We start from the raw sequence: 13,470 nt of genomic DNA, 5'->3' as shown, positions 1-13,470 counted from the left end.
AAGCCTGGAGGTGTTTGCGACAGATCTCCGCCACTGCACTTGGCATGGTTGCCCCCAGTTCCCTCCCGGGGCTCAGGAAGAGCTTGCCCTCCACGTCTTTGTGAAGCCACTGATGTTGGAGTGCCTTCGACAGCAGGTTCACCTGACATCACCATCATCACTGGACAAGGCACTGGCAGAGGCGAAGAGGGCAGAAGCATTTTTAGTCCCCAAGGTGTTCCAACGTTGCCTCGCATGCCGGGAGCCCAGGCTTGTGTCTCCGAGGGCGGAGGAGGAAACTGACGAGGAGGAGCCCGTGAGACAGGTCTGACCTGCACTGCGCTGCATGCCACAGAGCGATCTCTGCTACTGGTGTGGCAAGGAAGGCCATGTAGCCTGGAAATGCCCTGCACCAGTGCCATAGCACAGTTCAGTGCAGCCATCGGGAAACGCTGAGCAGGCGGCACCATGAGGGAAGCGCCACCTGAGACCTCTAGCAGAATCCCTCCATTGTCATCGCTCTGAGTGGGCCACTTGGGTGAAGAGCAAGGTTTATATGTGGACTGCATGGTGGAGGGCATCAGATGCCGTGCACCTGTGGACACGGGGTCAACCATCACTATCATCCATCCAGGTGTCCTCCCCAACATGGACCAACCATCCCTGCCTGAGTTGACAACGACGGCCGTCCAGCTGGCTACGGTCACCAGCGACTGTGCGGCGATGAGAGGGAAGAGGTGGCTGCACATCGCAGTGGGGGAAAACCCAGTAGAGCGCGAAATGTGGTGTGCCGACATCCGGGACTCCTGCATCTTCGGCCTGGATCTGCTGTCCCGCTGAGATATGCCAGGGGCAACACTCTACCTCGGCGCTGAAGCCGTGGCTCTCCGTCAGGGCAGCTCCTGGAAGCAGACCAGGTGGGCGCAGCAACAAGCACCACCAGAGTCACAGCAGCCCACCACAGTGCAGCACACCCCACAGTGGCCCAACGCAATGCAGAGCACCACGCCAAAACCTGTGAAGGGATGATGAGCATCATCTCCGGCCACTCCAGTGCAGCTCGCCGCGCAGCTGTCATCAGCAAGCACATTGGTGCAGCGTTACTATGGCGCCCTCCAGTGAGACTGTCCAGGCGGTGCGGGAGCTGTGGCAGTGGAGCAGCAAGGGATTGTATCAGTACCAGCGGCAGCAGCTGAAAGACCTCCTGGACCAGCACCTCGACATCTTTGCAATCGGGGTAAGGACTGCAGATACATGGAGCTGGCGCAATACCACATTAACACTGCCTGCGGCCCCTTCGCCTGGCCCTCGCCAATGCCAGGCAGCAGAGCAGCGGATCAAAGAGAGGCAGCAGGTGGCATCTTCAAGCCCTCCAACAGCCTGTGGGCAGCCCCAGCAGTGTTGGTCAGGAAGAAAGGTGGGTTGTGACGTTTCTGCATAGACTACCGCCATCTCAATGCTGTGACCCAGAAGGACTCCTAACTGCTGCCCCGAATTGATGATGCCCTGGACTGTATTGCGAGTTTGGCCTAGTGCAGTCCTCTGGATCTCCGCAGTGGCTACTGGCAGGTCGAATTGGCCCAGGAGGCCTGGCCCAAGACTGCTTTCACTATTTGGTAACGCCCCAGCCCCAGCCACCTTTGAGAGACTGATGGAGAAGGTGTTGGCTCACATTCCGTGGAGCTGCTGTGTCGTCTATTTGGACAATCTCCTGCTGCACACAGCCATGTTTGATGATGCCCTTTGTTGCCATCCACCAGGTGAACCCGCGCCTCAACCCCGCAAGATGCTGGGTGCTGCGCTGCCAGATGAAGTTCCAGGGGCATGTGGTTAGTGCGGAAGGAGTGAAGGTGGCAGTGGTCAGGGGATGGCCCACACCCCCCCCCCCATATGACCACTGGTTTATTAAGGATAGTGCTGTGGTCGGTACATGGCCAGTGGGGGCCGGACGTTTTGGGGGTTACAAAGATGTTGGGCGAGCTGCACGAGTGCTTCTATTGGCCGGAGCACAGTCAGGATCCGGAGCTGTTTGCGCACTGCTGCAACGCTTGAACACCCCAGAAGGGGCTGGGCTGCCAGCCTAGGGCACCAGTGCAGCTGTACCTGGTGGGGGCCTCAACAGAGTGTGTAGGGGTGGACTTCCTGGGCCCCTTCCCCTGCACCAACGCCAGGAACTGCTATATTCTTGTGGCCATGGATTACTTCACAAAGTGGCCAGAGGCGTACATGGTCTCAGACCAGAGCGCCACCTCCACCGCTGAGAGACTGGTGGAGGAGTTCTCCTGAGGAACTCCACAGCGACCAGGGGCACAACTTTGAGGTGCAGGCATCTGGCGAGGTCTGCGGGCGGCTGGGAATCACCAAAACACGGACCACCCCACTTCACCCGCAAAGTGATGGGCTGGCAGGGTGCCTTAACCCCACCCTGGCTACGCAGCTTGCCATCCTCATTAGCCAGCACCAGTGCGATTGGGATCGCCAACCCCCCCAGTATTGTGGGCACACTGGACAGCAGTTCAGGAGAGCACAAGGCGTACGCTGGATGTGCTCGTGTTTGGGCGGGAGCTGCGCATGCTGGTGGATCTGGTGTTTGCCCCCCTACTGAGCCACAGACTCCTGGGGAGGCTGGGCTGGAGTCCCTGCAGCACCTCAGGGGGCACCTACGGGCTGTTAACCAAGTGGCTCGGCAGAACCAAAAACGGGCTTCTGATGCTCGCGGCTAAGGGCAGGACTTTACTGGGGGGAGGGGAGAGACACTGAGTATGGGTCTATTGCCCCACCCAGAAGAAGGGACTAGCCCCCAAGCTTGAAAGCCACTGTGAGGGGCTGGGAGAGGTGCTCAACTGCATCTCCGATGTGGTATAGCAGGTGTGGTTGCCTGAGTGGTGGAAGGCAGTTGTGCTTCACCGGAAACAGCTGGCACCATATCGGCCCTTGGCCATCATCAGCCCAGCGAGGCTGAGGGAAGGAAGTGACACTGCAAGTGCCCTGCCTTTTGCCTCACCAAACAGTGCCTCCCCTGGGGGGGGGTGGAGGTTGAATGGCCACAGATAAGCCCCAGCACCCAGCGTCAACTACCACTGGGACTTTTGGACTTTGGCCTGGTCTCTGGGATTGCTGAGGATGGCTGACTCCGTAGGTGGGGGCAGTGTGGCACCCCGAGGGCATAGTCGACAGTTCACCCCACCATTCCTGAGCTCACCCCAGCATTCCTGGCGGCCAGTGCCACTTACTGTTTTTGTTTTTAAGTATGTGTATGTTCAGTAGAATCATGCTGAGTTGTTCATGTTAATTTATTTTAGATCGGGTTGTACAGTTGCTCATTTGTGTATTTGAGTGTCACCCTGGATGTAATCGAGGTGTGTAATAATCACCTCCCCTGTCTGTATGTGACTGAGTTAGTTCTCACCGAGCTATTACACTCTGTCTGTTACTGTGCTTGAGATAAATGAGCTTTTCTCATCTATCATCATGGACCAATGCTCACCACAATAATATTGTTGAGAGTATTAACAACTTTTGCAAATTTTGTTTTGTCATGTGGGGTCATTTGTTGGGTTAAATCCCATACATTCTGTTAGTGTGGTGTTAAATATTAGGAGAATTTTGTCTGCAAGCTCAGTTTCATCATCAGCATTCTGCGTAGGCTTGTTGCTGTTGTGGTCAGGTTGTAGAGCAGTTGAAATAATTGTATCGTCATCAGCACTTCGATGGGTTGCATCTTCATTATTTTCTTGTACAGCATTGTCGTGGTCTTTAGGTTGGTTTATTTCTGGCTCTTGTGCAACTTCATGTTTTATCTGGTTTAACATGTCTATAGGGACTAAATTATTTTTAACTTTCACTGGATATTGGTCTGCTATTCATTGTATGGAGGGATATTGTGCTATAAACTGTTGATGAAGTTTGTCCCTGTACGCTGTCATGTCAGTCTCAAGTTCCGTTACTTGATAATATGCACACGTTAGAAATGTGTTTCCTTCTAATGGCCATTTCAAGCGTGACTTTCTTCTCTTGACTGCTTGAGTGGTCTCAGTTGTAAGTGGACTGCTCCCCTGAGAAACCCCTGACGCAGTCACAGTCGGTGGTGTTTGCGGGCTACTTTGAATGCTGCCTGTATCTTCTTTTCGGGTTTCCTGGGGCCTGCCCGCCTATTCGGCAGTGCACCACTAGTGGTTCACTGATTGTCACGCCCAGCGCTATCTCCAGCCGTACATTGGCGATCCTCACGCACAGCAGCCGTATCCCTCTATTCTGCAGACATCTCCCCATCTCTAAAGTGAAAGGCTGTTGATTTTTATACCTCCAGCCAGGTTTTGGTTTCAGCCGTGTCTAACATGGAGAACGGACGCTGACCAGAGCACTGCACTATCTGGGCACAGGTGTGCCTGGATTTGTTTCTGTTTTGGTCCACGGCTGGTGTTTTATTTCCCACCTGCCCTGCATCTGTGCTGAGCTTTCCCCAATCCGCGACCTGGGGAAGTCCCTGATGGGGACCAAAAACCCCTCGCAGACGGGTTTATTGTTAATATTATTACTATTGTTTTCTTTTATATTTGCACAATGGTTGTTTGAACTTTTGGGTACCGTCTTTCATTGATTCTATCGTGTTTCTCGGATTTACAGTGCATGCCTGCAAGAAAATGAATCTCAGAGTTGTATATAGTGACATATATGTACTTTGATAATAAAATTTACTTTGTACTTTGTATTTAGCTGTTAAGTCAGCATCTGTGGAGAGGACAGACAGCACACAGACCTGGGGGCTCCCATATTGAGGATGAGGGGGAGGGAGGAGCCGTTGTGCACCTTGACTATCTGAGGTCTGTTCTTCGGGAAGTCCAACACCCAGTTGCACAGTGGTGTATTTAGACTGAAGGGTGGGAGGTTGTTCACCAAGGCTGGTGAGACAATAGTGTTGAAGGCCAAACTGAAATCCAGACACAGCATTCTGACATAAGTGTCCTTGTTTTCTAGGTGTATCAGGGTCAGGTGCACGACAGATGTCATAGAGTGGTTCTGTCAGTGAGTGTCCAATGTGGAAGCAATAGAGTTTTTGATATGTATCGTTATCAGATGTTCAAAGCACATAAAGCTGATTGGCGTCAGTGCCACTGGGCGGTAGTTGTTTATTTCTGAAGGTGTTGAGTTCTTTGATGCAGAGATACTGGTGCCTGATTTGAAACGTGGGGACAGCAGCCTTGATGAGTGAAGTGTTGAAGATGTCCATGAAGACACCAGTGAGCTGGTGTGCACACTTCCCGAGTTCTCGTTTGGGATGTTGTCTGGCCTGGCCGCCTTATTGAGGCTGACTCTCTGCAGGGTCCTTCTCATGTTTGTGGCCAGCATTGTGTTGCATGGCTGGATGTGTGCATAAAAGTTGTGTGGAGTGTCAGGGACGGAGGCGTTACTGGCACAGTCAACAGTGTTTTTCCTTGCGTAGTCTGTAACGCCTTTGATGCCCAGCCAGATACGCTGGGGATTATTACTGGAGCAGTGTTCCTGAATTTCTTTAGTGCATAGCGATCTTTGCCCTCTATATGAGGTGCCTCTTGGCTGCTCTCAGAGCTGTTCTGTCACCAGACTTGAGGGCAGTGTCCTGGGCTTTTATTAGGGAACGCACCTCTGCGTTCAGCCATTGCTTCTGGCTGGGCCCTGATTCTTGAGGTACCAACGTCATCTACACACTTGCTGAAATGGTCGATGTCAGATGAGCCATATTCCTCGGGGTGTATGTCTTCTCCGTTTGTGACAGCCTCCTTGAACATCTGTCGACTAGTCCATTCAAAAGAGTCCTGGAGCATAGAGATTGCCTCATTAGGCCATATAGTGATGGTCCTCTTGACTGTTTTTAATGGGGCACTTAAGGTACCCCATTAGTGTTATCTTGTATTGAATCAAAATGGCCCTAAAGGAGTTCCATAAACCCTCATCTTACGTCCTTACTTCCATTCTCTGGCACTTTCAGGTAGTGCGTTTCAGATAATGACTTATAATGAGAAAAAGACTTCCATTAATCTTCTTTAGTCATTTACTGTAAATGTGTTCCCTCCTGTTCTTAATCTTCCATTAATTTGATATATCATGTGGCTGCTGCTGCAAAGACTAGTGTTTACTGTCCTGCCCTAATAAATCTTGAAAATTTGATGGTAGTGATTCACCCTCTTGAAATAATGCATTACAGATTCATACATTCTTTGATTGCTGTTGTATGTCACTGTCTGAAAATACTTCCAGGCAAATAAACACATTCGGAGAGGTACGTTTCTAAACTGCTTCATTAATTCATGCACATAAACCAATTACATTCACTGTTACTGTTAACATGCGTCATTGCTTTTGCTTTCCTATTTCTCATCTGGGGTATTATCTGCACCCTTGTAAACTGATGAGTGGTTTTCCTGACTTCCCATCTCACATCTGGGGATTCACCTTATTTCTTGCAGCAGCTTGCCTGCAGAGTCATCGTGGTTGACATCTCACACATTCTATCACATAATGTCCAGATGCCTCCTGTTTTCCTCACAGCTAACTTTAAATTTATGCATCTATATTTTCTAGAAGTTAATTGTTCTTCACTTACTATTTCCACTCTAGGCTTTTAGTATATCTCTCACCTACAGCATCAACCACTGGGCCATTTATAACTGACGATCTTTCAATATACTATTATGAATTGCATTTCGGAAAAGTACTACAATAACACAGGATATAGATCAGTCACAGATACAATACGAGTGGAAAATGGCAGATGGAGTTTAAACTGGTCAGATGTGAAAGTTGCACATTGGTAGGTCAAATGCAAAGTGCAAGATCCTTAACAGTGTTTATGAGCAGAGGGATCTTGGGTTCCAAATTCATAGCTCCCAAAAAGAGTCTATACAGCTTGATAGGGTGGTTAAAAAGGCATATGGCATGCTTACCTTTATTAGTCGAAGCATTGAGTTCAAAGGTCAGGAAGTTATGTTGCAGCTGCATAAAACTCCAGTTAGGCCACATCTGGAGTATTGCATACAGTTCTGGTCACCCCATTATAGGAAGAATATCAACACTTTGGAGAGGTTTTCTAGGCTGTTGCCTGGATTAGAGGGCATGTACTATTTCAAGGGGTTGGACAAACTTGGGTGACTTTTCTGGAGTAGTGGAGGCTGGGGGGGTGGTGGAGATCTGATAGACATCCGAGGGTAGGTCCCTGCCTTTGAATGGTCTTGCTCTCTTGCCCTTGATTCTGCTGGAGGATGGAAGTTTTGGATCTGTGGTTTGTGGATTGGACTGTACTTCATATTATGATGTGTTTCTGGTCAATCCTTTTTCTGTTGCTATTCTGCATGACTTTGAATCGGGACAGCCTGCTGATAATGAACACTGAGCTGAACTGAATATAGATTCTTCCAATCTTGTGTTTTATATTTTGTGTTTTTGCACGTTTTTTCTTGTTGCCATTTGAGCGATTTATTTTTGTGCATTGATGTTTTTCTTAGAACAGGTTCAATAGTTTTCTTTGTTTCACGGCTGTCTGTGGGAAAGATGATTCTCAGGGTTGTATACTGCATTCATACTTTGATAATAAATAAACTTTGAATCCTTAAGATTATGAGAAGCATACACAGAGTAGATATAGAATATCTTTATCCAAGGATTGAAACGTCTAATACCAGAGAGTATGCGTTTAAGGTGAGAGAGGCTAATTTTAAAGGAGATGTGAGGGGCAAGTTTTTTTTACTCAGTGGTGTGTGCTTGGAATGCACTTCCTGGGACAGTGTTAGAAGCAGAAACATTAGCTGCTTCTAAGAGATGCTTAGATAGGTACACGAATGTGAGGAAAATGGAAGGATACGGACATTGTGCAGACAGAAGAGATTAGTTTAGTTGGCCATTTGATTACTGATTTCATTGGTTCGGCACAACATTGTGGGCCAAAGGGCCTGTTCCTGTGCTATACTGTGCTATGTTCTATGTTCTACTAGAAAAGGGAAAGGAATGACACTGGGAGCCACTTAGTGGCAGCATCACACTCCCTTTTAAATTTAGGGTTTGGGTTATGAATTGTTATTGAGGAAATTTGTGGGAGAAAGTATGCATTCAATTTTTACTGACTTCTGATTTTATAATTGCTTTGGTAGTCAGCAGAGACAAAAATACCATCCTTATTTGCATCTCAATTTCAAAAGAAGCAGCCGCCAAGGTTTGAGAGTAGCAGTTATGACACCAATTTATTCAGTCCACTGAATATCTGATTCTTCTGTCAGGAGCCAAAGCACAGATGCACAACATTATACATTTCAACCAGAAGCATTCTAGGTGCCCTTGTTTTCTCCCATATCCCAAAGGTGTGCTGGTGGGTTAAGTAGCTCATGTAAATTATCTCCAGTATAGGCAGGTTGCTGAGGAATCAGGAGAGTTAAGGGGTGGATGAGAGAGAATAAGCAACAGAGAAATAACTGGAGAATGGTTCTGATTAGAACCTTCTGAGAGCCAACAGAGACTCAATGAACCATTTGAGTCCTGGGAAACATCAGAATATAATGTTGGCTAAAATTGCAAGATGACAATGTTTTTAACAACAAGTGATATACAAATGATTCCACGGTGACAATGGTGTTCCTCAGGGGCCTGTTCTGGGACCCCTGCTCTGTTTTTTAAAAATGACTTGGATGAGTAAGTGGAAGGGTACATTTGTATTTTGCAGATGACACAAAAGTTGGTGGAGTGGTGGATAGTCTGGACGGTTGTGGTACGTTCCAATGGGACATTGACAGGATGCTGGGTTGAGAAGTAGCAGATGGAGTTCAACCCAGAAAAATAGGAAGTGATTCACTTTGGAAGACAGAGTATAGGGTTATTGGCAGGAATTTGAAGGCAGAGTACAGGTTAATAGCAGGATTCTTAGCAGTGTGAAAGAATAGAGAGATCTTAGGGTACACCTCCATAGATCCCTCAAGATTACCACACCAGTTGACAGGGTTGTTAAAAGACATAATGTATGTTGGCCTTCATTAGTTGGGGGATTGAGTTCAAGAGCTGTGAGGTAGTGTTGCAGCTCTATAAATCTTTGGTTAGATCACACTTGGAGTATTGTTTTCAGTTCTGGTCATTTCATTAGAGGAAGGATGTGAAAGCTTTAGAGAGGATGTACAGGAGATGTAACATGCTGCCTCCTGGACTAGAGAATATGTCTTATGAGGATAGGTTGATTGAGTTAGGGCTTTTCTCATTAAAGCAAAGAAGGATGAGAGGAAACAAAGAAAACGTACAGCACAATGCAGGCCCTTCCACCCACAAAGCTGTGCCGAACATGTGCTTGCCTTAGAAATTACCTAGGGTTACCCATAGCCCTCTACTTTTCCAAGCTCCATGTACCTATCCAGGAGTCTCTTAAAAGACCCTGTTGTATCTACCTCCACCACCGTCGCCAGCAGCCCATTCCATACACTCACCACTCTCTGCATAAAAAACTTACCCCTGACATCTCCTCTATACCTACTTCCAAGCACCTTAAAACTGTGCCCTCTTGTGCTAGCCATTTCAGCCCTGGGAAAAAGCCTCTGACTATCCACATGATCAATGCCTCTCATCATCTTATACATCTCTATCAAGTCACCGCTCATCCTCTGTCTCTCCAAGGAGAAAAGGCCGAGTTCACTCAACCTATTCTCATAAGGCATGCTCCCCAATCCAGGCAACAACCTTGTAAATCTCCTCTGCACCCTTTCTATGGTTTCCACATCCTTCCTATAGTGCGGCGACCAGAACTGAGCACAGTACTCCAAGTGGGGTCTGCCCAGGGTCCTATATAGCTGCAATATTACGTCTTTGTTCCTGTAATCAATCCCATGATTGATGAAGACCAATACACCATATTCCTTCTTAGCCACAGAGTCAACCTGCTCAGCAGCTTTGAGTGTCCTATGGACTTGGACCCAAAGATCCCTCTGATCCTGCACGCTGCCAAAAGTCTTGCCATTATTCTGCCAACATATTTGACCTACCAAAATGAACTACTTCACACTTACCTGGGTTGAACTCCATCTGCCACTTCTCAGCCCTAGTTTTGCATCCTATCAATGTCCCGCTGTAACCTCTGACAGCCCTCTACACTATCCACAAAACCCCCAACTTTTCTGTCATCAGCAAATTTACTAACCTATCTCTCCACTTCCTCATCCAGGTCATTTATAAAAATCACAAAGAGTAGGGGTCCCAGAACAGATCCCTGAGGTACACCACTAGTCACCGACCTGTATACAGAATATGACCTGTCTACAACCACCCTTTGCTTTCTGTGGGCCAGCCAGTCTGGATCCACAAAGTAATGTCCCCTTGGATCCCATGCCTCCTTACTTCCTCAATAATACTTGCATGGGGTACCTTATCAAATGTCTTGCTGAAATCCATATACACTACATCTACTACTCTACCTTCATCAATGTGTTTAGTCACATCCTCAAAAAATTCAATCAGGCTTGTAAGGCACAACCTGCCTTTGACAAAGCCATGCTGACTATTCCTAATCATATTATGCTTCTCCAAATGTTCATAAATCCTGCCTCTCAGGATCTTCTCCATCAACTTATCAACCACTGAAGTAAGACTCACTGGTCTATAATTTCCTGGGATATCTCTACTCCCTTTCTTGAATGAGGAAACAACATCTGCAACCCTTCAATCCTCTGGAACCTTTCCCGTCCCCATTGATGATGCAAAGTTCATCGTCAGAGGCTCAGCAATCTCCTTTCTTGCCTCCTACAGTAGCCTGGGGTACATCTCGTCTGGTCCCGGTGACTTATCCAACTTGATGCTTTCCAAAAGCTCCAGCATATCCTCTTTCTTAATATCTACATGCTCAAGCTTTTCAATCCACTGCTAGTCATCCCTACAATTGCCAAGATCCTTTTCCGTAGTGAATACTGAAGCAAAGTATTTATTAAGAACCTCTACTATCTCCTCCGGTGCCATACACACTTTTCCACTGTCACACTTGATTGGTCCTATTCTCTCACATCTTATCCTCTTGCTCTTCACATACTTGTAGAATGCCTTGGGGTTTTCCTTAATCCTGTCCACCAAGGCCTTCTCATTGCCCCTTCTGGGTCTCCTAGTTTCATTCTTAAGCTCCTTCCTGCTAGCCTTATAATCGTTGAGATCTCTATCATTACCTAGCTTTTTGAACCTTTTGTAAGCTTTTCTTTTCCTCTTGCCAAGATTTACAAAGGCTTTTGTACACCACGGTTCCTGTACCCTAACATACTTTCCCTATCTCATTGGAACTTACCTATGCAGAACTCCACGCAAATATCCCCTGAACATTTGCCACATTTCTTCTGTATATTTCCCTGAGAACATCAGTGCCAATTTATGCTTCCAAGTTCCTGCCTGATAGCCTCATATTTCCCTTTACTCCAATTAACTGTTTCTCTAACTTGTCTGTTCCTATCCCTCTCCAATGCTATGGTAAAGGAGATAGAATTGTGATCACTATCTCCAAAATGCTCTCCCACTGAGAGATCTGACACCTGACCAGGTTCATTTCCCAAGTACTGCCTCTCCTCTTGTAGGCTTATCTACATATTGTGTCAAGAAACCTTCCAGAACACACCTAACAAGCTCCACCCCATCTAAACCCCTCACCCTAGGGAGATGCCAATTGATATTTGGGAAATTAAAATCTCCCACCACAACAACCCTGTTATTATTACATCTTTCCAGAATCTGTCTGCCTATCTGCTCCTCGATGTCCCTGTTACATCCAGTAGAGTTCTTGACCCCTTCCTGTTCCTAACTTCCACCCACAGAGACTCCATGGACAATCCCTCCATGACTTCCTCCTTTTCTGCAACCGTGACACTATCTCTGATCAACACTGCCACACCCCCACCTCTTTAGCCTCCCTCTCTTTCTGAAAAATCTAAAGCCTGGCACTTGAAGTAACCATTCCTGTCCTTGAGCCATCCAAGTCTCTGTAATGGCCACAACATCATAGCTCCAAGTACTGATCCACACTCTAAGCTCATCTGCTTTGTTTATACAACTCCTTGCATTAAAATAGACACATCTCAAACCATCGGTCTGAGCGCATTCTTGTCTCTCACTTTTCTATCTTCCCTCTTGCACTGTATCCAAGTTTTCTCTGTTTGTGAGCCAACTGCTTCTTCCTCTGTCTCTTCAGTTTGGTTCCCACCCCCCAGCAATTCTACTTTAAACTCTCCCCAGTAGCCTTAGCAAGCCTCCCCACCAGGATATTGGTCCCCCGAGGATTCTAGGGCAACCCATCTTGCACAGGCCACACCTGCCCCAAAAGAGGTCCCAATGATCCAGAAATGTGAAGCCCTGCCCCCTGCTCTAATCCCTCAGCCACGCATTTATCCTCCACCTCATTCTATTTCTTTTCTCAGTGTCATGTGGCATAGGCAGTAATCCCGAGATTACTTCTTTTGTGGTCCTGCTCTCAACTTCCTTCCTAACTCCCTGTCGTCTGCTTTCAGGTCCTTTTCCCTTTTCCTACCTATGTTGTTGGTACCAATATGTACCACGACCTCTGGCTGTTCTCCTTCCCACTTCAGGATATCGTGGACACGATCAAAAACATCCCGGACCCTGGCACCTGGAAGACAAACTACCATCTGTGTTTCTTTCCTGCGACAACAGAATCACCTGTCTGACCCCCTAACTATAGAGTCCCCTATCACTGCTGCCCTCCTCTTCCTTTCCCTACCCTTCAGAGCCACAGGGCCAGACTCTGTGCCAGAGGCACGGCCACTGTTGCTTCCCCCAGGTAGGCCATCCCCCCAAGCAGAACTCAAACAGGAGTACTTATTGTTAAGGGGGACAGCCACTGGGGTACTCTGTAGCATCTGACTCCTGCCCTTCCCTCTCCTGACTGTTACCCACTTACCTGTCTCCCGAGGCCCTGGTGTGACTACCTGCCTACAGCTCTGCAGTCACAAAACTGTTTTAGTTACGACCTTTTGCTTCCTGCCACATCGTCTTACACAAGATTTGCACTCTCTCTCAGATCCCATACATCTCTTTTTTGACCAGCCTGCTATGTTGGACCTCATCAAAAGCCTTGCTGAATTCCATGTTGATAAGTGCACCAAACCAAAGAAGAAGAGCTAATGCTAAACTCTGGTAACACTTAGTGTTTTATAACACGTTTCAAAACAAAAAATTATTTCCCCTCTTTTGTGTCTTCCTGTCTGGTCCTTGCTGGGATAGTATGGTCCCAGCGCCCACACCAGATGTGCCCACCTCCAGCACAAAAGGTCTGGAGGGGTTTGGATTGTGGAGAATGGGGGCAATGGTGAAGTTTCTCTTGAGGTCCTCGAAAGCGTGGTCCACGGAAACAGATGAGGTTGTCTGTGAAGTAGGTGAGAAGAGGAGCTGTAGTTCCTGATAAAACGATGGCAGAAGTTGGAGAAGCCCAAGAAGCACTGTATCTGTTTGAGGGAATGTAGTCAGAGCTGTTCAACAATGGTGCACACTTTATCTGAG

Source organism: Mobula hypostoma, chromosome 6, assembly GCF_963921235.1.
Source record: "Mobula hypostoma chromosome 6, sMobHyp1.1, whole genome shotgun sequence".
NCBI classification, from domain to species: domain Eukaryota; kingdom Metazoa; phylum Chordata; class Chondrichthyes; order Myliobatiformes; family Myliobatidae; genus Mobula; species Mobula hypostoma.
Note: the sequence above shows the minus strand (reverse complement) of the source record.